The following is a 24508-nucleotide window of genomic DNA, read 5'->3' as shown; positions in this document are numbered from 1 at the left end:
ATCCCGCTTGTCGCGACGGCAAATATATTTTTAACCACGTCTTAATTTTTGTTTTCTTCTCACGCGCGCACAGAGGACACTCTAGCTTGTTTACGAAGCCGTGCGCTGTGATAGCCCGAGATAGTGGCAACGATACACTTCGCGGCAGCGCGTTCAGGCCCACACGCACGATATTTACGGCGCCATTGACTTTCTCGCTCGCGCAGCCGGGAGCAGGCTATTCCTGAGCATCCGAGGAAGTGGCGCCGCCCGCTTTGGCAACGCAGCAGCCATCATGCACTGTTATTTTCCGCTCGCTTTCACTGAGACAGGAAGTTCCATTTGGGCAGTGGTCGTTATCGTTGTTTGCTTGCTTGGCTGCGCGGATAACACTGACGTGTGCACGACTAAGAACGTGCTTTTTCTTGTTCTTGTTGCCTTTTTGGACGGGCCGGGAAAAACAGGAAGGGGGTGGGCTGTTAGTCACACGCTTAACTTCTTTTTTTTTTTTTAACGCTGAGTTTGCAACACTGATGCTCGCGCTATAAACAGGTATTTCCGCGTGGACAGTAACACGTGTAATGTCAAGGGAATGCATACGTCATGAAAGGCTCCAAACTGCCAGCATTTCGTTGCTACACGCCTGTAATTACTGTAGAATGCAAATGAAGTTACTAATTTTAATAATAAAAGCATATCATTACTGCGGAAGTAAATAGAGAAATTCAGCTTCATTCCTGAGCACCTAAGTACAGGGTAAAAGCGAGAAAACATGGTTGAAGTTGAGTTTCCCCTTCGTATGGCGATATGAGAAAACACTATATATAGTTGATGAGGATAACGATGTTTTTGATGAATTGATAGTTCGGATTCGCAAATGTTCACATTACTTGATGACAGGAAAGAAAGCCTAACTATTTATTTACACAAATAAAACAAGAAGAAACAAGCAAGGAGAAAACTATTTACATGACTGAACCGTTGATTAGACGAAATCGGCCCTGGTTTGACCTAGTGCGTTTACTTTTCAGCCCTCTGTCTCCGCCCTTGGTGGGGACAGCAAGCAACCAATAAGCAATAAGGCGACACTTCCAAATTCCCACCAATCGATGGTCAGCAAAAAAAAAATATCGGCTAATTAAATATTTGGAAAAGGAGAGGTCCCAAGCAAACCTACAAACAGCACTGAAATAATTACAATTCGAACCTCTGCCTTCCCTTACGTTTCCTCTTCCGCACACGTGTATACGGGGCAAATGCTGCGGGAACAGTCGCTATTGGTTTTTACAAAAATTACAAAATTACCAATTTGGTAATCGCCGTGACCTGGGACAGGTGCACATTGAGCAGCTACCTCTTGTCATACACTGCGTGCTGGAGACCGCATACCGCATCAGAAAGTTCAGCGAACACACATTGAGGCTATGAGGAACGCCGTAGTGAAGGGCTCCGGATATTTACACCGCCTGAGGTTCTTTAACGTGCCATAACATAGCACTGCACACGAGTGCCTTGACTTTCGCCTCCATCGAAACATTTTCGGGCACGTACAAGAAATTAGAGATATTCTAAACCCCTCCATCGCGTACACGTGTAGCAGCACGGACGTTGTAATTTCGAGTTTTTTGGCTAGTGGAGTTGCCCTTTGTAACTTGCAAGTTGCAACAAGCGAACCTGCAACACGTCTTTACATGGATAAAAAACTTTATTTTCCGTGAAAGAGGTTTCGATCTAATTTTTTTTTTCGCATGTTGTTTAACATACAATAACACTCATCTCCATAGGTCTTTTTTCCACGGCGTTTTTTTAGTTTTGTTATTTTTGAAAAAACGCGCCGCATGTGATTTTCTGTCAATATGATTATAACAGTATCTTAAGGTGTTCCACACTTCCCTAGAACTGATTTAGGATGCTCCCCGTTGGTATTCTATGGAAAATTTTAATTACTCGTTGTGAGCGCAGGACAAATTTCAGAAGCCAACTATTGTTGCCCATCGTTAGCCGATTTTCCCGTGTTGCGAGCGAGGCAGATTCACGCGTCAGTCAACAATAACAAATACATTCCGATGAATACACAGAGGAGAATCAAACGCAAGTTGTTACATTCTTTTAATGAAAACGATGGCGGAGTTACTAACAGTGTGCCAGCGCGCGTATTTACACTTTTTTTTTTTTTGTTACATCCGCTTTACGGCAAATTGAAACGCCAGCGAATCCAATTTTAGTTGTAAGATCTACGCTCTAGCCGAGTAGGTGCATGATTAGCACATGTGAGTGGTTGCAAGACCATCGCAAGTATTTAAATCAAAGTGCAGTTGTAAATTCGCATACGATGAACGGGAAGCATGGCGGCAATCCATTTCACAATTAAGGCGCAACTAGAGCGCAGCGGGTTTACTCTCGATATCCACTAGGAATGGGCCGAAGGTGCTGTTCATTAGGTACCGTTTTAAGCCGTCGGGTGCTAACGTACGAGACACACGCGGACTCTGACCGATCACGCAGTCGAACTCCTTTGTCCAAACATAAAAATTGCAGAGGTTTAGCATCGTTAAACCTAGTTATCCAAGCGAAAGCTCTTAGGCCCTCCTAAGTTGCTTGCTTAGCCGAGCTTCTCTCCCTTCGTTGGTTTAGGTTCCCAATTTAGCGCGCTTCTTCACGGCGAGCTACATCATGTGGACCGTTGGCCGCGGCCTGACACCTACGCCATGGTCGGCGGACACGGCCCGGCGCGCGCCTCATCCATGGCGACTGGATCCAGCGAGCGCCGGTATATATATATATATATATATATATATATATATATATATATATATATATATATATATATATATACCGCTTTCCTTGGCCTCGCCGACTGTTGGCTTCTTTCCTTCATGTATTATAACGAGCACCCTCATTTCCCCTTAATTGATCTGCTTGTAGCTTACGGGGTCTCGGATCTGGCAGTCTTGAGGCCATAGGTAGCGTAAGAGGGTTCTATAGCACAGCTTTACAATACATGCAAGGGCTCTTAAACTTTGAAGTTTGAGGGGTTATATGCTTGGCAAAGTCTTTGTGCCAAAAAATCAAATGGATGGATATTTTTGGATTGGCAACTGCATGTATTATCAAGGCTAGGAAGAAACTTGACTGTCATGTTTTTCAGATACGATAAAGCGACCTATCGGTCATCACGTAGAGTGCTTTCTTTCTTTCTTTCTTTCTTTCTTTCTTTCTTTCTTTCTTTCTTTCTTTCTTTCTTTCTTTCTTTCTTTCTTTCTTTCTTTCTTTCTTTCTTTCTTTCTTTCTTTCTTTCTTTCTTTCTTTCTTGTTGAGCAATTCACGTTGCATAACCATGGCTTTCTCTGATGTCTTTTCACGTTTTCGAACGCAAGCACTATTAAAGGAAAGTCCCCATTATTATCAATGATGCATTTTAATATCCGCAGTCTTCGTAAGCATCATGATGATTTTGACACTTTCATTTCTGTTCTTAATCACACATTCTTGCTCGAATGTTTATCAGAAATACCTGATGAGCAGTCTGTACACGGTTTACAAGGTCATATTTCTGAATTTTCTAGGCGGCGGCAGCTCTGCCATATTGGTGAAATCATCGTTGCCATATATGCGTCATACTACTAATCTTGCCTTTAACATTCCACAATGCGAGTCGGTTTGGTTAGATATTCCTATCGTAACTGATGAAATCAAGCACTAGACAATCGGTGGAGAAGGGAGAAGCATAAGGACAATGAACAGTACCATGAACATATCGCCCATATACGTTTTTTTCACTTGGTGTAGAACATTTATGCTGTTCAGTGCCGCAGCGTGAAGTTTTGAATTCTGTCAAAACATGCATTAAAGCAAATGCGCGCGATTGCATCCCAGAATGGCGCGGAACCTTCTGTGGGGATTTTTTAAACTCATTCTTTAATGTTACCTTAAGGTCGCTTTTATCGTTTTTAATGACTAGCTGTTCTTACAACGGAATGACATTTCTATTGGGTCAATTGTGTTGCTCAACCTGTGTTGACCGGTCCTGAGACCATGCATTTAATGCGCGAAAGGTCATGAATGTTTTCAGTTCCGTTGTCGGCATTTTAGTGGTTTAAAGTTTCTATCCACCTGCTGTTCCTACCATGATATGATTAATGAAGTGTTAAATTAATTTAAGTAAAACGGACAAGGCATTGTTTTTACACGAGCTATCCCACAAGGCTGCTTTGCAGTTTTTGGACCTTAAGCTCTAGGTCCCTGAACGCCATGCATGCTAGGAATACCAACCAACGGACGAAAAATCAACTCTTGCCGTAAATATTTGCACCGTGACTCAAAAATAATAAAGAACAGGGCATAGATTCCTCATGCATGAAATCAGGCCCACGAAAATTGTGTGTGCATGCGGGTAAAATGCGAGGAAGTTTTGACAATCAGGTGCGCCGGCTTTTTGCAGCTGGTTATCCGTTTGTCACTTTTGACGACTGTTGCCGCGGCCCTGATTCACAGGCAAAAAAGATCACAGGATTGCACTTAGCTAAGCATTTACGCCTTCTACTCTTCGTCATCTATCCCGCGTGTTTGTGTGTGTACTCATTATAATTACTTCCTTTTCTCTGGCTTCGTCGTCAGAACTTATTGCGACGTCTCTCTGACACATTTCGCAAAATCTCGCAAAATCTCCCAAAATCTCGCAAAATCTCGCGGACACATCTCGCGGACGCGAGATATTCACCATGAGCCTAGAAAGGGCTTTCTCCTTAAAAACTATTACGTCAAGTCGGAGGGCGGCGGCTAACGCGAGACGTTCAAGCCAGTGGTGGTGCCTAATCTTTAGATGATTCCACGCCACTTCGAGAAAGTTTGCAAGCAGGGATTATGTCCCTCTGGCTTTTTCTGCCCCGAACAAGCTTTCTATAAGCTATACTCCCGCTTTTCTGGTGATGGAAGGGGTGGTAGCAAAATCAGGCGCGGGACTACCTACGTCGTATACGGGACTTGTACGTCCCACGCATCATCGGAGTGGTGTATGCTTTTAACCGCGGTTTGATAAGACGTTCGATTCTTGGCAGAAGCAAAAATGAACGCGCGGAGTTAGCCCTTGAGGCCTATAAGCATAAATTAAGACTGCATTAGTGACACGTCCATGTCTCTTTAAGCAGCTGACTATAAGTTCCTGTGCTCGTGACGTGGTTAATCGAGCCGGATGACATGTCTGTTTCTGGTTTGCTTTGCTCAAGGGTGGCCTAATGTATAGTATATACACTCGTATGTGCTTTTTTTCCCAAGAGGAATAAAGCAGTTGTTACTGCCTGTCCTTGTCTCTTTCACGTGGATTGGCTGGTGTTTGCGTTCAGCAGTTTTGCACAGGAATATTATGCACTAAATAGCCCCAACCAAGATTGTATCTCTGTCTGGTAAGAATCTGTTCATAACTTTATGCCTATCAGTAACTGTGATACAGTAATCGCTTCCATTTAGCGTGCACCATCCTCTTCGTACTCAGACTTCTGTTCGTGTGCACCTAAGAAATACTCTGCCTAATCAATGGAAAGAAGAATATTATAATCACTGGCGACGCAAATACCAATATTATCAATTATAGCCGTCCAGTTTGCGCTGACTACATAAATTGTTTTCTCGGTTGTAGTCAGCAGCATTAATTGAGTCCCCGACCAGTAGGTTAAGAGAGAGAGAGAGAGAGAGAATAGGGTAAGAGTAGAGTAAAATTCCTGTGTGTCCTCGTTCATTAGTCATGTCTTATGCTGTGTTGCGCTGGTATTAATGCATAATGGCTCGCCCTAAACTCACATCATTCCGTGAGGGTGAGGTCGATCTCGTGAGATCGAAACCTCATGAAATTGCCCACCTTTACTTCCAACGTGTGCCTGCCACTCACCGGTAATTGATTTGTTATACTACCTGCCGGTCGAACCATTTTCAATACGCGCACTGAAATTAGTACGTACATGTAATTATTATCTACTCTTAATCTTTGTTTTTCTTCGCGTTTACACGCTGATAAAAGGAAGCTTATCTCAACGTTGATGGCGCACCACGGTTGGCGCACTAGCTGTGCTAGCGCCGAGACATTACATCCAATTTGTGAACAGCAAAAAGTGGCACACATGAGCCTATGGGTATGCTCGGGCGCTTTGAGTGCATGAGTACAGAGAAGTGGGGCAATCAGAAAGTTGTTTTGCATCAGCTTGAGGTGTTCGAAGAGCTAAGTACATGGAACAATTTTAGTTCAAGCAAACTGGTGGCTGGAAAAATGTAACGGAAATTCTTTTTTTTTTTTTAAGAATTTTTAATTGTTCAACTCCAAGGACGGTTGCGGTTGGCGCATGGACGCGCTGATTGGAGATCCATAGGAGAGGCTATGTTGCGCCTTGCAACGGATGTAGCATGTAGCTGCCGCTTCTCCTCCTCTTGATGACGATGACTCAAGTTACTCACCGATCAATGTCCGAGAAAGGAGGTTTCTTCGACGGCAACACAAATGACGCCCAGCGGCATGGTTAGGAAAGGAAGAGCAGAAAGGGTGGAGTGACACACATTTCTTTACCTTCCGAAACGAAGGAATGAAGAAATGGAAGAGGGAAAGTCGGAGCAACCGTGTCGCTCTACGTCATCCTCTGAAAGTAACACAAAAGACGCCGCGCCTTCCGGTAGCTAGCACGCATCGGGCGAAAGCGAACAATACGCGTCCAAAAAAGAGAATAAAGAAAAGAAGAGGCATGCTCGATGACGACCATTCGTACACAACATGCCGTAGATTGTTTCGAGCACGGAGCAGCATTGGCGGCGGCGTCCAGCGTTCGTTCCGAGTCCCTGACCCGCTTTCCAGAGCTCGAACGCGGCCGAGCTCACGTCCGCCACGGCGAAGATAACCGAGGATCGGGGTAATGACGGCCACGTATATAAGGTGGCGTTGCTTCCTGGTGCGTGTGCTGCTGGCCATGAAAGAAAGAGGCGACCGGTGGTGACCCCTTTCCTTTATACAACGCCATTCGCCGGCCCTTTTCCGTATGGAATGGCCATCATCTGGGCCGTGTTACCCTGCCGTAACTGAGGGGGAGGAAGAAAGTCTGAGGACCACCCTCTCCCTATTCAGCGCTCTTTCTCTCTCTCAGTCTAGACCGTATGCGGAAGAAGGCGCCGTGCTGCGCATTGTGCTACGATTGCGAGGATGTCCGCGGCCAGCACAAAGGGTGCGCGGCGGGCAGAGAAGACCAAGTGCCGCCGCTTTCGCCCCTCGCGCACGCACACAAGCAGGCCAATCAATCGGCCGCGTCACGGCGTCGCTTCGCGCTGCGCGGCCGCTGCTACTTGCTGCGCAACAACGCCTGTCTATTTCCGCGAACTGCGGTGCTTGTTCTTGGCCGCCATGAAGGAAAAAATTGGCCGCCCAGCGGACGCGCTCGAGCATTGTTCCGACTGTGATGATGATGCTGCACCGCTCTCTCCGCGATGCTGGTACGGCGCCGTGTTGTCTTTCGTTTTCTCTACAGTGAAGATAATTCAACGGTCCGTGGTACCACGTTTGTTCTGTGGTGTCCACGTTGGACAATTTAATGAGCGCTTTCCGGCGCAAAAATGCTCGGCCAAGGCCACCCACGGAACGGCGGCAACATAATTTTATTTTGGTCTTCACTAAATGAAGTTTTTACCCCCACCACCTATGTGGCGGCCTTTCTCTTCATCTGCTCTCCTCTCTTCGCCGCCTGAGGCTGAGGAGCAAGTAAGGTTGGTTGCTAGGGGTTCCTTCGATTAGGCCGCGACGAGTACATGTGAGCTGAGTCATAGGGATGAATATGGATAAACAAATGGCAGTTGGTTCATCCACCGGCGTTCTCGCCTGAGGCCATTTTTGTTGCGGATTTCTTAGTGATCACCCGTGCTCACTGCTCGTCGACCGTTATTATTAAATTCGATGGCCAGCAGCGTCTTCGGAACAGGGGAGTTAAAAGGCTTACTGGTTCGTCGACGATATCGCCTTCGTCCTGCTGTTTCGCAGCAGGGGCGAGGGGTCTGCCGTGTCGTTGGGAGCCCTTTTCATGGCAGCTAATACCTGCAGTGGGTGCTGCTCGGTGGTGTCACTCGTTTCGTGTGACGCGTGAAGTTGAGCTAGAAGCCACTCCAGATAGTCGGCCTATATTCCCTTCGCTTCCTTTCTCGGGGCTTCGAGCGTTGTCGTTCAGTACGCACCACGATGGCGTCCCTCGAACGTTGGGATCATTTATAGTGTTTGGGACAGAGCGTAGAGCGGCGACAAGTGTTCTCCGTGGTCGACCGCAAGGTCCACCTTCAAGGGAGGGTAAAATGAAGAAGGGGGGGGGGGGGGGGGGTGTCACAATGAGCAAATGAATGATCTAGGCCGCGGCGGATCCGCGTGAATTGAGCCATAGCCAAAGTGATGGCTGACGCAGTCACTCTTGATTATGATTTAGCTACTTGATCGACCTGACCTGGCCAAATGACAAAGCGAGCTTTTACGCCGTTTTGTCATACGTGCGTGATGGAAGCGTCCCTTAAGTTGCGCGGGCCTCGCGTCCGCTTATTCGCTTCAGAGCAGCCTAAGTTCTTCGTTTGCTTTGGTTTATGGGGTTTAACGTCCCAAAGCGACCCAAGTTATGAGAGATGCCGTAGTGGAGGGCTCCGGAAATTTCGTCCTCATCATCGTGCGCAGACATCGAGCTTCCTGACCACTGCACCAGCGCAGCGGGGCCTACGTCTCCGTGCTTCCGCTATTTCCTGGAATTGCTAATTATTATCAAATAGACTTTTCTCTCTCTCTCTTTCATATATATGAAGCCGGCATCTCTGTGACGCCGAGTGGTTGCCTGTTCAATGTCTCATCTGGGTAGTGCCGGCTACTGCAGAATAGCCTCGTGATTAAAGGGAGAAGCAGGCGTTTCTCCACCATGCATGCATCCTCTGAGGAGGACACATTCCAGTTGGCGTGCACCGATAGACTATACCGCAAAACGGTTACTTTCACTGTAAGCGAGCTTTCATAAGTTCTGAAAGAAGTCGAAAAGTAAAATATAAGGTGTATCGGCATCACCGGCCGTGTTCAGCCAGACTTGAGGATACTTCATGGTCTTGAGTGCGAATTTCAGACACTAGTCACGGGCTTCTTTTCAGTCTTGACTTTGTGGCTTTAATTGAATCGATCAAGCGGCGTACATCACGTTTATAAATGGGACTTCTCTCGCCAGTAAATGCGGCTTTTGGTCAGGGCTATAAAGCGATAGGTGATGTTGTCTTCACTTCAGCGTTCCTTAGAAGTACCTCCAGCTGTAAGCAGCATTCCGCATTGCGAAAAGGCTTGGTTGGACCGTTGTACAAGCCCCGAGATTTCGAGCCAAAATGTCGTACGTGGAAACATGAGGGACAAGCATATCCACGTTTTCGGTGATGACGCAAGACGCTCTGTAAGAAATACGCCGTACGAGTGTGAGTTCTTGTTCTCGCAACATTTTCGCCATTTATTATAACATGCCACATATGCGAACGAAGTGCATGCCTCTACTGTTGGGGCATTCTAAACCAAGTCGTGGCGGGGAAATTTAGACTGTATCGATATATCTGTGAACACCAACAGTGTTTATTTCTTCGAAATATGCTTTCTAACTCTATTAAGTGTGCCGTATGTATTTAGAAGGAATTTGCCGCCTAATTCCAGCCATCCAAAGAGCTGCGCCCTTGAATTACCGTCGCAGATCCCCGAGATTCTGACAATAAACAGACATCTTCGACACACTGCAGTGACTCAAAGGTGCACGAACTGTGCACAACAGAAAGAAGCTCGGCAAAATAATATTCTCGTCGTGTACAGTACACAGTTAACGTACACCCAATGCGCATAGAGTCAACTTGGACCGCACGAGTGCTGTCGCACCACATTTTTGTTTACAAACCCGAACGAGCGGGTTATAAACGGTTTCCGCGGTACGCAAACAGCGACGAAGTCCACGCGCCGCTTCACGTCTCCCTTGTGGGGGCACCCTGGCAGCGCTGCTGCCTCATACGCGTGCCTCACCGCGTGCTGGTGTAAACAACGTGCTGGCTGAGTGGAGACGCCGCCGCAGCAGCTGCTTGTTGTCGTCGCCGCCGCCAGCTCACGTCCGGCCACATGGCGGACAACGGGCGACGCGCATTGTGCTACATTGTCTTACGAAAGCGCGCGCCGCGCAAACGCGGACACGACAAATGTCGACCGTCGCTGGCGCCTGCAAGGTCGCCTTTTGACGGGGTACCGAAAGTGCATATTAGAAACACGCAACCTTGGGAAGCCAGAAGAAGAAGAAAAAAAATGGTGTTTTGAGAGAATAAAGCGAGTAGAGCGGGTGAATTCCGAACAACGCACAGGTCAACAGAGAGGAGGCCAAGACGTGTGGGTACGAGATATATTTAGATCAACCATGCATGCAGTATGTAATAAAGGGCAGGAGTCTGAGAGCTTCAAATTTTCTCTCCCTGCGGATTTTCCGGTTCTTTCTTTCTTTTTTTCTTTTTTTTTTTTTTTCAAGAGCTAGAAGTGGAGCTTTATACGAGCAGCGTCGACCAGTTTCCGCATGCTAAGTCTTGCAGTTCTTGTTCTCATCCAACCACGCTCGTGGCTAAAGACAGGCTTGTGTTCCAAGTAGGGAATGTGTGTACGTGCATGTGCGTGTTTATGGGGTGGGAGGAGGGGGGGGGGGGGGCGTGGCAGGGTGAAGCGAGAATAAAAAATGAAGTAAAGCTCAAAAATGTCAGTGAACCGCTGCATGGTCGAGCAGGATATCGAGCCTTCGATCTCTCGATTCGAGAACTGGCGCCTTCACGGGGGTGGCTCCCCGTTCCTTGCGTCGCAGAACTGACAGGCGCTGCTTGAGATGGGTGGAGGAGATGAGAATTCAGCCTTACAGGACCCTTGGATCCCGATTGAGACTTACATCTATAGATAACGCAGGCATGACGGCTTGGTTAGGGCGGGGCTTTTATTGCATAAGCAATGCTACGCCAGGTTTCAGCCCGTCGCGTAAACCCGGCCGGTAGCCACGTTTGACCTTTAGAGCGACCGCAGATGGGACCCCTCTTCAAGCTGTCGGGTAAACCCTGTCAATACCCACGCCGCGCCTAAGAAGAAGAAGAAAAGGAATAATAATAAGAAGAAAGAACAGAAAGAGGAAGCTGCGTCGGCTTTGCTTACGCAACCTACCGGGTTTAACTAAAGCTAAACCCCAGCTAATTTTTTATCCATGTCTTTCCTGACATCTTGGGCAACATACAACCCGCACTACTCAGGAGCGTGCCTATGACAACGAGAAGACAGCGACAAGGTCACTTACGTATTATCTAGGAAAGTGAACTATACGCCAAACTAATGCTTTCACATGTTATGCTAGGGCTAGCCATGTTAAACGATCTACAAAGAAAACAAAACATCTACAATAATCGGCGCAAGCATGTGTTCTCGACACCAGATGCTTTTGTCACATATTGAAGCAACCTACATCTTACTCGCTAATCCCGTGTATTCGTAAACGGAAAGTACATAACCGAGGCTAATAAGACTCCTTTACAGTGTGGCGATGCCATTCCATGGAGCTGATCTTGTCCGAAGACACAGTAACAAGCCACTGGGGTCAATAAATTATCAATACTCAGTGCAGTGGCTCAGTAGTGACATTATGGTTGATCCCGCAGTCACGTCCCTGCCTCGTATTTTTCAACAGAGCTCCGCAGTTAGTGGATATTACTCCGAGGCGCTCGACTGCAGGAAAGTTCCACACATCCCACATTGTCTGTTGAAGCAGAGATAGAAATGCAGCAGTCCAGGTAATTACTGCTTAATATGGCGAGGAGGACCCTTCTTATGTCCTCGATTTGCGGCTCTCTAAGCTCGAGAAGTCCCCTCTAGTTTTCCTCTTTTTTCCGCTTCACAAAACAAAATAATGCACAAGCATTTGGGGAATTCGAATGTTTTTAAAGAACTTGCTTGCACTGCAGCGTCAAGAGGGTCGCATGACGATTGAGAGATGCTTCATTTCCGTATGAGGCAACTTTTTTTTTTTTTTTTCATCGTGTTCCGGGCGTAACCACACCACTTCAAGTGGTCCTGCGTTAAGCTGAATTATACTCCGCGTACAACCACCAAATGTGAATGACAGCTGGGATTCTCATAACCATAGACGGTGATGGCCGCGATAAATTCGACGTAACTTTGACGCGAGGAGGATTGGAGTACGACCCACATCTGAACGGCCCTTGAAGGCAAAGTCCCGTGTACTGTCCGTTATATACAGTGTTCTCTTCTTGACGCACACATTGAGCATATGGTACAACACGTTCACAAAAACATGCATGCTTCACGTTCTCATTATAAAAGTGTTTTGTGCGCTCCCGATGGAACGAATTTATTAACTGTCAACGGTACAGTGCAGGAGATCAGCTGTGTACCACACGGGGGAAAATAGAGGATATGAGAGAAGGCTTAAGAACACATTTATCAGCCCTGAACGTCGATGCTCCCGTGGTTATTATACCGGCTAGTACTCTGCTTTTGAACCTATATGACAGCAGTTAGAATTCGAGTGTTAAGTCTATTCTGAAATGTGCTTCTGTTAACTTATTTGCATCGTGCAAGTGATTGGCCTTTTATCCCTGATGATATGCTACTTTCTAGATTGCATTTTGAGATTAGAAGAAAAAAATGTATATTTAGGTGTGGGAAAAAAAAAATAAAGACTGTTTATTCTTTTGTGTTTCTTTTGTAGCGAGAGCTACATTGGCTACAGTCTCGCCATTTCGCCTTGCCTGTCCGTGCGTCTCCAAAGCTCCAAAGAATAAAAAGAAGAATAAAAATAATAATCCGAAGAAGAAGATAATTAGTTAGTTGGTAGAAGCGAACGACGACATCGAGTTGCCAGGGCAGAAGGTTCGTTTGAACGTTGAACGACGTAGAGACGATGTCATAAGTTCAAAACACGTTTTCTTCTCCCGAATGAGAATGGTCAACGATGAGAGGCAAGGGGTGCTCATATGTGAACTTGTGAAGTGATTCCGCTATGGTATAAATAAAGCTGAAACCATTCAGTAAACTAGCTAGCATGTGCAAAAGCCGAACCTAAGCGTAGCCATGCAGATTGCTCTCGCTTAACTCTAGGATTAATCACCAGCTAAATCACAGCTTTTTTTTTTTTTTTTTTTTTTTTTATGCAACAGTTACCGCCACGCAAATACTTCACAGTACATCCATTCTGTATTTCTCTTACCGGGTTGCATTCTAATACTCTTTAAATAAAAAAGCAACTGCCGTTTCAGATGCTTTCGGAAACTTCCGAGACGCGGGTGGACATGGCTGCGCGATTATCCTGGCGGGCTTAGCCTCAAGAATAACTCAGCCAAGACGTTGGCGCACAGTCCAGTTTACACTTCGCAAAAACGCCCCAGACAAGAAGAAGAAACAAACATCTATTGAATGGGGAACAAGGTGATTGGAACAGCAGGCGAAGTGCCAGATCCCATGCAGTGGCTCTATAGCCGACGCTGTGAAGAGGGCGATATGACAGCGCCTCTCGAGTACATCGCCGCGATAGCATGTGCATCAAATTCTGCCGTTCCGGTTAATGGGCGGAAAATCGTGGTCAGCAGACTGTCATGTCACCTGCTGCTTTGAAATGTATATTAGAAAGAAAAAAAAGGTGCAGAAGCAAAAACAGCTAGGGGTTGCAAAGAGCTATAGTAGCTCATAACGGCGACCAGAGTGGAACAAGTCACGAGGAAGACAAGGTAGAGAGAGAAAGGAAGCACTTTATTCATGCAGAGTGGCCTATATAGTTACCCGGCAAGTCATCTCAGTGAAGGTAGAGAGAGAAAGGAAGCACTTTATTCATGCAGAGTGGCCTATATAGTTACCCGGCAAGTCATCTCAGTGAAGGTCATGGAAGGGGATATGAATGAAATTAGTGGAGGGGGGGGGGGAGGGGGGGGGAGGAGCCGGAAGTCGGTTCGTCAATAATGGGCGATGAATGAACGTGGGAAGTGATGAGAGTGAAGCAGCGACGACGGAAGGTTGCGCGTAACGACAGTCCCAGGAGCAGCGCTACAAGGACGAGCATTCATTACGCACAGTTTGGTCAGCCAGGTAGGCCTTGGGCGTAATGCATAGTAAGTGAGGTAACCAGTAGTTTGGATACGACGCTGTGCGCTGGCATCCTCTCAAGCGACTGCGAATGTAACAAAGGGTCGTTTGTTTTCTCTGGGGATACAAGGAAACGGCACAGCGGTGCTTAATGGTACACTAAAGGTGACTTTGTGCATTGTGCGTTGGCGATTTGAAGTTGAGTACCTCCAGACCATTTTTAGTCTACTTCGTGCTCGGTATGATGCCTATCACTTACATCTACTATACGCTCTCAAAACAGCTAGACTGGCTATTCGGGACGTCATACTATATCACTCTTAACTTGGCGCGGAAGCAAATAATTATGAGTTCCCGAATGCTAACATGACGCACGACATATATATATACACGTTAACCGACCATTCAAACGATGTCTGGGTAGGGTAACCATCTATGATATATTCCATATTTCCTCATTTTGAGAAACACTCCCAGAAATTGGATGAGATGTGAAATAGTGAGCGATGAAGCTTACCCAACAACCGTGACGCAGAAATAGAGAGTCGAGTCAACCACGGCAGGCATAATGTTTTATTGCGAAAGCAATACTACTCTAGGTTTCGAGCCTTCAGCGTAGCGTGGTGGTAGCCACGTCTTACCCACGTGACACTGTGACGTCACACCCCACGTGACGGAGGGTGAGAGTTGGGCTACCAACTCGAGTGGTCGGCGTAGCGCGGCGGTAGCCACGTCTTGCCCACGTGACACTGTGACGTCACATCCCACGTGACACATAAGCGAGAGATGGGCTCCCAACTCAAGCGGTCGGCGTGGCGCGGTCGGAGCCGCGGCTCATTTGGCAGGAGCTGCCAACTTGGGTATCTCGTTTCACATGGGACGGTTATGTCAGAATCAGCCTGCTATAGGACTGGCATTCACGTTACCCCTATAGGCCACTAAGGCGCGTTCATATGGGCGGGGCTTTATATGCGGGCTAAGGAAGAAGAGAAAGAGAGAAGAACGCTCGGTCACCCGCAGCTAATGCTTTCGCTCAATATTTGGTCCAGCAGCGTTGAACACTTGTAATTTTTTTTTCGCTTGATTTGTTTCGGTGTTATCTGCTGCGCTGACCGATTGATCTCTCCTATAACGAAGGTAGGACGGCGTGAAATAAGAGTTATGATCGGATTTCTTATAATGTTGTGGCGCAGGTTTTAATAATTATGCTTTCTTCTAGTACGATCGAAAGGTTTTCTTTGCTGGTGGCCAAGAAACAAAAAATTAAATAAAGTATGCGCACTGGCAGTCCAGTTAGCATTCATATATACCTCCTACTTATCGGTTCATGGGCAGATTGCCATATTTGACGCTGTATAGGACGAACTCGTATATACTGCCTATATACTGCCGGCGGAGGACATGGTGTTTATCCAATAAAAAAGCGCAAGTACGCAAGGAGGTGTTTCGAGAAAGACCACAAAAACAAGCCCAATCAATTAGGGACAAGCACTTCTATTTTGCACGGTTTCCGCCAAGAGCGGCGTGCCGCTGAGCACTCAGTCAGCGCGGGAATTTCGAATGTCTGCTGTATCCCGTTGATTTTCCATGGCCACCAAAAATGGATGGTGTTAAACCGGGAAGCACTTTGTCGGCCACGTTTTCTGAGGGAAAGCCAGCCATTATAATCCACCATGTTCGTGCAAAACCACCCGGAAGTTTCTATAGTTTTCTAGAAGTAAAAGTTTTTAATTTAAAGTATCCCTTTGAAAAGTTGGATTACGCGGTGTTCGCTGTTGGCGACCAAGAAACATAGTTGAATGTCCCACGACAGCTGGACATGTCTAACAATTTGTGTGGCGCTTTGGACCACTAAAGTGCGATAAGGCGAAAGCCTTTGTTTGAAACTACGCTTATTCCTGGTTTTACTGCATCTGCTTCTGTTTGCTGTGTGGCGCGGCGTTCGAGGAAGCGTCAAATGAAAGGCGCCACACGGACGCCTGAATCGGTATGACGCGATAGCGTAAGCTATACCAGCCAACGTATAAAGCCCCGCTTTAACCAAGCCGTATTAACGTGCCTGCGTGGCCCAGGGATAACGTGAATGCAAGGGTCTTGGGCAGGCTAATTCTGATATCATCCTCCCATGTGAAAGGAGATGACCCGAGTTCGCAGCGCCTGCCAAACGATAGTGCCCTGTGATTGGTCGAGACCTCTATGACGTCATCACCACCTCAGCCAATCAGAGCGCCTCAAAAGCGTGACACTTTTGCTGACGACAACGATGAGCCATTAAAGGCTTTCGCCTTAAAAAGTAGCCACGGGAAGATATCAGCGCAGTGAAATTTCAGAGACTCCCAGTGGCTGCGTCGACATCGCATGTCGTTTAGCCCACCGTTTAAGACACTGTGTAATGTATACCATTCGAATAGGGGCTGCAAGAAAAGCCAACAACATTTTATTTATTTATTTATAATACCCTCAGGGTATTATAAATATAAATTATTAAATATATAGATTAAATATAGGCCGCGTGGAAACGACACACACTCCGGACGATCGAAAGAGCGAGTGATTCGGGCGCAGCTAATTCTGGCACGCTACGTAACCGGACTTCCTGGAAGCCTGGTAAACAACACCCGCCGTGCCATACAGCCTATTTATAACACGCGCAACTCTATTCTGCGTATTAAAATATTAGTAAAGGTGCAGGATGTTGAGCACAAAGCTGGCCTTGGCCTTTGTTAAAGAGAAACGTAAATCCTATGGATTTTAATAACGATACCGTGCACTGAGTGGCAAAGCAAAAGATCTTTTCCCTTGTGAGATATAGTTCTGATCGTCCAAGAATAACGGAATAGATAGACTGTATACAAACAGAAAAGTGACACTTCTCCAGCTCCAGCAAGGAATGACATTGTGACGTCACACAGCTGCTTACAAATACACTGGAGAAATAGAACTTTATTATACTTCTAGCGGAGTGGAACATACATAGTTTGATGCGTGGTGATTTATGTCTTCGCTTTATTTCAGCGATAGTATGATCGAGGGAGCTTTTTCTAGAGCAGGCGGCGTATCGGGCCTTGAAGGAAAACTATCCAGTTAAGAATGGTCCTCCAACTGCGGCTTGCAAACTTGTGCACTGGATATAGTAACGCTGCTTTAGCAAGCATCCCGAGCAGCAACCGGGCGTGGTTGCTGCCCTTCGAGAAACAGGCCGTATGAATTTAAGCCATGTTTATCGTGGCAGAGACACGCTCATAATTCCACTTCCACTATACGTGTGCCGGAGCCGCACTGGGAGCACCGGTGGTGGCGGCGTTGACGAAAGACGGAGCACAAAAACATGTTTCGATCCTAGCGAAGGCGTGCAGGTGCTAACCGTGTCTCAGGAAAGAAACTTCACTGTCGTTCGCTGTGCGATGAGTTGGCGAAGTATTATCCGTGACTAGGTTGGACTGGATGCAGCAGCAGTACAGTGTCACGGCCGCTCAATGGAGGCGCACTTGGTGCGGCCCGTCGCGTCGCGCCTCAATGGCTGGGGAAGCGCGTATTGGGAGAAGTTAGAGTTTCCGCCGTCATTCTCCGCGGGGGCGCCACCACTCCAGGACAAAGCGCCGCCGGCACGCCGGGCACGGACGAGCAGACGACGTCATCGGTGCCTGTGTCAACAGCGTCCTAAGCGTGTGCAGCACCATGCCAGGCAACTTCTGTGTGCCACTGTGCACCATGAAAGCAAGAAAAGATCGGTTACCATAAGTTCCCGTGCGATTCACAACGTCGAGCAGCATGGCTGAAAAACATATCTGGGGAGGGCTAGGACGGAAAAGGAAGCCGGTGGGAGTCGAGTGACAAGTCACTGGTATACTCACTTCACTTCACAGATGACGATTACAGGAAGAACATAAAACTGAAGATCCTGCTTCCTTCAGCTGTCCCCTCCGTGTTCCCGAACTGCCCACATTACAAGTTAAGTTACTCACGCGGGCTCATGTTGAGCCAAATAACCTTGAAAAAAATTAATGTGCGCAGGTCAATAGCTTTATTTTCCCCACTTGTTATAGCTACACTTCATTTCCTCCTGGACAACCCCCCGTGTCATCCTGAAGCATGTGTGTTTCAAGATAGCTGCGCCACGATCACTTTTATGACGATGATATCAAAATGGTATGCCTTGCCCAACATCGCATAAGGGAAGCCATGGAGACACCAAGAGGAGCCGTTCTATTTGTCAGATGACGAGGGACTCTCTTGGTTAGAGTTGGACTTTGGCATATCGAAGGCATTCAGGTCCAAGGAGGCACGTCGAAGCAAATGCTAACCAAACAAACGTACGAAGCAACAATCATGACAACCAGATCCACAGTGGTGCAAATTAAGTACCTTCTTGATCACATCAAGCATTTTACAACAATGTCTTCTGTGTGCCTTACTAGTGCATTGCATTTAACCGAATCTTATTTTCAGCTTCCGATACGCCCTAAAGCAGGCTCTCAAAGCGGGTCTATTGGCCTCGAGATCGAGCAGAGTCGCCACCTTGCGGCTCAGCGGCGAAACCTACTCAGTGTGGATGCGTTTTCGCGTCGCGTGCCAGCCCGCAGTGATTTACGCGCTCGCATGCGGCGTGTACAGGAGTGTTTTTGTTTGTTTCGCGGTTCCTGCGAGCTTTTGCTTACCTAAATGCCTCTTGCAAAATAAATATGAACAGTCTATAACCCCATGCGTCATTAAAAAAAATATACTTGTCCGTATCGAGCATGTCATTCTTGGATAAGGGCATCATCCATCGCGGTCTTCGGCGCTTGAGATCCTTTGACATGCAATGTCTCAAACGAAGTGGTAGTGTCGTTACCGCCGTGTCAAATCAAAACAGGTCGTTGCCGTCAGTAAAAGTTAATTTAAACGCTCAGAAATCGCATATTCCCGTTTCTGTTTGGAATACCGCAGCTACCAAAACATACGCCATCGCAGACTGCTTCATATAGCAGAATGCAGTTTGAACAGACCACTCTATGCCTACTATGCCGTCTGTATGCACGATAGAGTGGTGTGAGTACTTTTGTTTTTGCTTTTAAACCTCTGTCGCGGTGTCTCAATGGTAAGGGCGCTCGACTGCTGATTTCGAGAACGGGGGATTCAATGACAACTGTTTCGAAAGGCGTTCCTCTGCTGTGGGATTTGACTGCACAATAAACAATCCCACGTGATAAATGGGGGGCTAATAATGAAAAAAAAAAAATGACACCAAAACCAGCCTCTGTATTCATCCCTCATAGCCGATGCCGCTTTCATGCGTTAAACCCGGGCCAATATGCATTTCTTTTCTTTTTTTTTTGTTATTGTTGAAGGCTTCTGTGCATCCGTAAAAGTTTTAGTGAGCACATTTTGCTCTAGAGAAATGCTCGAATGTTTGGGAAACATATTCCCTGCACCTAATTGTTACCCTAAATATTACATAATAGACCTAGATCAATGTACTTTACTGGTAGCCTATTATAATAATTATAATCCCTTTTCGTCCAAGTGCTGTCTTCCGAGCAAACTCGTCATTTCTGACAAGGGGAGTAAAACAGCTTCATGCGCCCGCTTAAATATCAGTGTTTAGTTCGGGAATAAATATTTTTATAGTCGCATTATAAGACGACCTCCATTTCTTTCGGAATAGTTTTATATCCGGCATCTGTTTTGGAAGGAATCCTAACATTTTACTTCGCATAAGATTTAGTCACTGCTAAATAATTAGTGATAAAAAAATTTGCATCCTGTAAATTGCTTCCCAGAACATGACAGTGCCCATGCGCAGTTTATAACGATGTCTTCGCAGCGAGTAATTCGTAGCTTGCACTTTAACGTTACTGAAAATTAATCGCTGATTATTGTAAATTCTGTCAAGTGTGTAAACGTTCTCTCACACGGTTAAATTTACTCTCATTGCAAAACAAAATAATTACACTACTAATTTACCGTTATATATTAACAACACACACATCAGAAATCCCTTATACTTTCCTCGGTTTCAGGAAATAATTTACAGTTAGTGGCGCATACAGTAATACACTATCACGTTCTATGACAGTGGCCGCAAAAAGCATCTCGGCAAATTCAATCCACTCAGCGCTGTACACGTGAACAATCAGCTTTCCTGTGCGGCGAGGTTTCCTGTATAGTGTTGGCGTGATCTCATTTTTGGGGAATACTTGTGCGTGGTTGTCTGGGCCAGAGTTGATGTGCACTCAGACTAAAGCAAGTCGCCATGCAGTGCGCTGCCAATGCTATATTTAACCTGCCTAATCCTCGAGTCAAGTACGATGTAATGAACCAGGCTTTCTCGATTCAATCTAAAGTACTGCAGGTCAGAGCACGAACCTTGTATCTGCATGGGCTTGACACTAAATTCGCCGGTCTCACTCGCATGAGGCATGCGCAAACTGTTTAAAAGTCGATAAGAAAAACAAAGCTGTCATTAGGCAGGCCCAAGCATTAGGCGTGTGAGCGCGGTACAGCGTAAGAAACGTGCAAAGTAAATCTAGAAGACTGGTGGTTGCGTGCTTTGTTTTCCTAAAATGCGCTCTTCTTCTGCTGCATTGGCGAAATCCTTGAATGTTTTCTGCAATATTGCAGAAATACTGCAGAAGACACGTTTTCATATCCAACGAACCCGCCGTAAACTCGGAAGCAGACCTACGCAGCGTGCGTTTCTGCGAGCGCCGCCGGCTGCCGATCCACACTACCGGAGTGACGGTGGCGCCACCTCTAGGTCGATCTCGCGGCGAATAGTATCGCTTTTTAGCAGCCTAAGGCAATTCGACGGCGGGAACAACAAAGTTGACGCAAGGGCTGCAGTTTTCACCTCGGAGAAAATACTGAAGCTACCACTAGCAATATATATATATATATATATATATATATATATATATATATATATATATATATATATATATATATATATATATATATATATATATATATATATATATCGACTGAGATTATACACATTTTGCCATGCTTTGTGCAGGTTGGCATCTTGCAAGCATCAGTCTGCAAATGCACCTATCAACAATAGGCAGCTATAAAACTTCGCATTCGTGATTGTGAAAGTACCTTGCCAACTGCCATATCACGTCTGCTGCAAGAGAGTTTTCGAGTCAGCTTGGATTCATTCATGTGTGGTGTGAACCAGCAGCTGACATAGAGTTAGCACCGATTGAATTCTTGGCTGGTTACCTTGCACGTCCATTTGAAGAGAAAGTATGAATAGTTTTACAGAATCTCATGAAACATTTTTATTTAATCTGTTTTCAGTGCCTGCCCGTGTTTTCATTATTTATATATTACCAAAGTTTAAATAACTTCTAGTGCTTACTTTAGAGTGTCAATAATTTTATTTTATTAGTCCCCATCCATTTATTAACTTTGTGCCTTGTGATTCCTGCAGAACCCTGGACTTATCAAAATTCTTGGTGATGGACGCCTAAGGTATCTGAAAATCACCGTGCACCTTTGTTAGCAAGGTGATGAAGTGCCCGCAGGTCATAAAAAGCAGCAAGCTATGCAACATGTTAGTTTCATCCCTTCTTCTCTATTTTGTGCAATTTCCGGAGTTGATTTGCGAGAGAGAAGACCGCAGTCACACTAAGGACCTAACCAAACTAATGCAACCACTGCTGACCACCTGGACAGGCAACATCAGTTAGACAGTGGAAAAAATCACGCTTGCACATAAACCTTTTTCGAGAAAAGTTCTTCGCTTGTAAAATAAGCGTGTCTTCTGTGCATCACGCGGCTTCATAATCAAACGAGAAAAAAATTGCCTGAGCCTGCGGGCGTGTCGTTGAACTGGCTGTCTTGTCTTGTTTCTTTTGCAACGGTTTGTGTTAGATAGTATGTTTTGGTGATGGTACCCACTTGAATATTAGTTCCAGTGAAAAAGGAGGAACAGGCTGAACAATAATGTTGAACGCTACGTCCTGAATTGTAAGTTTCCAGAAAAGTGCACGCTGAATAAATGGCCCCAGACCATGTCCCGATTTCAAGATTGCAATATCTGATACGTTATTACAGTGGTTGAAACGCAACTAAATGGGTGCGCACTCAGCGAAGCACACGACTGAATCGTTCTCGTTGTAAACGGAAGACCACGAATGACTTGGAAAAGCCTAGTGATGATGACTTGCCGCTATCACCTTATCAATAGCAAACTTGCACATAGCATCACATAATGTGTGAAACGCCACTCATAATCCTAAATTGAGCAAGCGCCGACCACGCGGACGCCGAAACGAAAGCACAGCCACGGCCGCTGCGCGCAGCTCTCCGCCCGGACTCGTCCCGGAGCGGTGGCGCCGCAGCGGTGGCGATGAGAACTAGGCGCAATACGGCTCTTCTGGGCGACGCGACGGGCCGCACCCAAGTGCGCCTCCATTGAGCGGCCGTGACAGTGGGTGCGTTCCAATTCTTAGACGTCTAGCAAGACTGCTTCGTAGACGTCTACGTAGACGTCTACAGGTTCGCGTATTGGAACGCGTCTACCTGTTTACGCCTAGCGTCACCTCGCGGCATAAAGGCTGAACTAAACAGTTTTAACAACTATTATAACGCTGTTTTGTTTAAAGATTTATGACAATACAGGTGAAAATCACGTTTTTAACGGTTCGCCGACTTTTTGCAGCAACAATATTACATGTGCAATTGCCACAACGTAGATAAACTATTAATAGGTTAACTTGTAGCAGACTTCTCACGCAATGAACCCTATCACGAATTGACGGAAGAGAACGTTAGTCCGTTTTTCCTTTTTTATTACTGATACTGAAGTGTACATGCTTCTCAGATGTCTCATTCACACAGCTGTAAGAATGAAAACATGCAAAATACTGTAAACTTGAGGCGATTACGGACGAAAGGTAATAACCGGCAAACGAAAAACTGTGCCGTTACACCTGTTGTCTGTAGTCACTAGACGAGGTAACCAAAGACAACTTGTTTTAATAATGTACAGGCACAAAAAAATCAATGCGCAACAAGTAGGCATCGTCAGGCGAGTTCGTTCTTCTGAGATTAACTGAAAATCGGCGGAAGTTTGCCACGGCTACTACAGCAAGGTAGAAACACACACATGCGCCGTACAGCAGCCGTCCTGACTCCCGGCGAGGTGCGACGAGTTCGTCGATAACACCAAGACTAAAGCAGACTGAAGAAACTCGTCGTCAAGTTAAAAAAAGAAGACCAACAGCATCCAACGCACGCTTTCCTCTTAGCGCGGTAAAAGAATCTGCAGTGCTACATCTCACGACAATAAAGACAGCTAAATTAGCCTCTAGCTAGCGCATACACTGACGTAACAACTCACGTTTGAAAGATCGTTCATATGCATACTCCGGCGTTCGCAAAGAGCACGACCACCGTACAGCTACTGCAACAACCGCACGCACGACTCGCTCAGAGCGAAACACGCTCTGTCCGCCATGTTTAGACAGCAAAGTAGTCTGCATCGATGTTGACTTCGGCGAAGCCGTCTTCGCGAGACTGCTTCGCGAGAATTGGAACGCATCCCAAGATGGCGGCTGCTCGCGTAGCCGTCTAAGTAGACGTCTACGAGGGGGTATTGGAACGCACCCAGTGTGGCTAGTGGCGACGCTGAAACCCCTGCGATCGGCTCTTTGCTTCCTTCCTCCACCCTTGCCACAACCGCACTTGCTGGAAGGTGTCGACGACAGATGGCGCACAACGCTATGTCTCACTAAAGTCCCTTGATAATTTGAAAGTAGCGACACTCTCCTCCGCGCCGCGCTTTCCTCCTCGATTCTCCTCGCGCGGCGGCGGCGAGCGCTGCGCACGACACGCTTTTTCCCCCTGACGCCCGCCGGCCGGCCGCAGCAGTGAGTGAAGCGCGAGCTTTCGGGCCAGGTCTGCGCTCCAGGAGTGCACAAAATTTTTGAAAAATTGCGAGAAAAGCATTGAGAATGCCTATAGTAAAGTTCATGAATTGATTGCTTTCTTCTTAGAACTGTTTGAATGGGGAATACTGATAAACAAAGCTTTCAGGCGAGTTCTGTGCTACAGACACTTTTTAAGTCTCATGATAAGGTTTTACTTTGTGCTCTTAATCTAGTACTGCCCCTGACTTTATGTTTGTTTTTTTAGAGCGTGAAATCTGTCACCGCGGTAAAACTTCAGAAAACGATCCAGGCTGGTGCTTTGAGCTTCAAGATTAGAGAAGGTTAAAGCAGGACTTAGTCTATTTCGCTACTGTCAAGCTATCTCTCTAAGCATACTATATGTCACGTGATCAACCATGAGATTGGATTATTGGTTAATTGTACATGTATTTCAATCAATTACTGGGCCAAATTAATTGGTAGTTAGTAAATTGCAATTAAAATCTAAATTTTAGCTGCAACACCGAACCGTATACCGTTGGAAAGCTTA

This window comes from Amblyomma maculatum, chromosome 2 (genome assembly GCF_055883805.1).
Source record: "Amblyomma maculatum isolate TAMU_Amacu chromosome 2, ASM5588380v1, whole genome shotgun sequence".
Lineage (NCBI taxonomy): Eukaryota > Metazoa > Arthropoda > Arachnida > Ixodida > Ixodidae > Amblyomma > Amblyomma maculatum.
Note: the sequence above shows the minus strand (reverse complement) of the source record.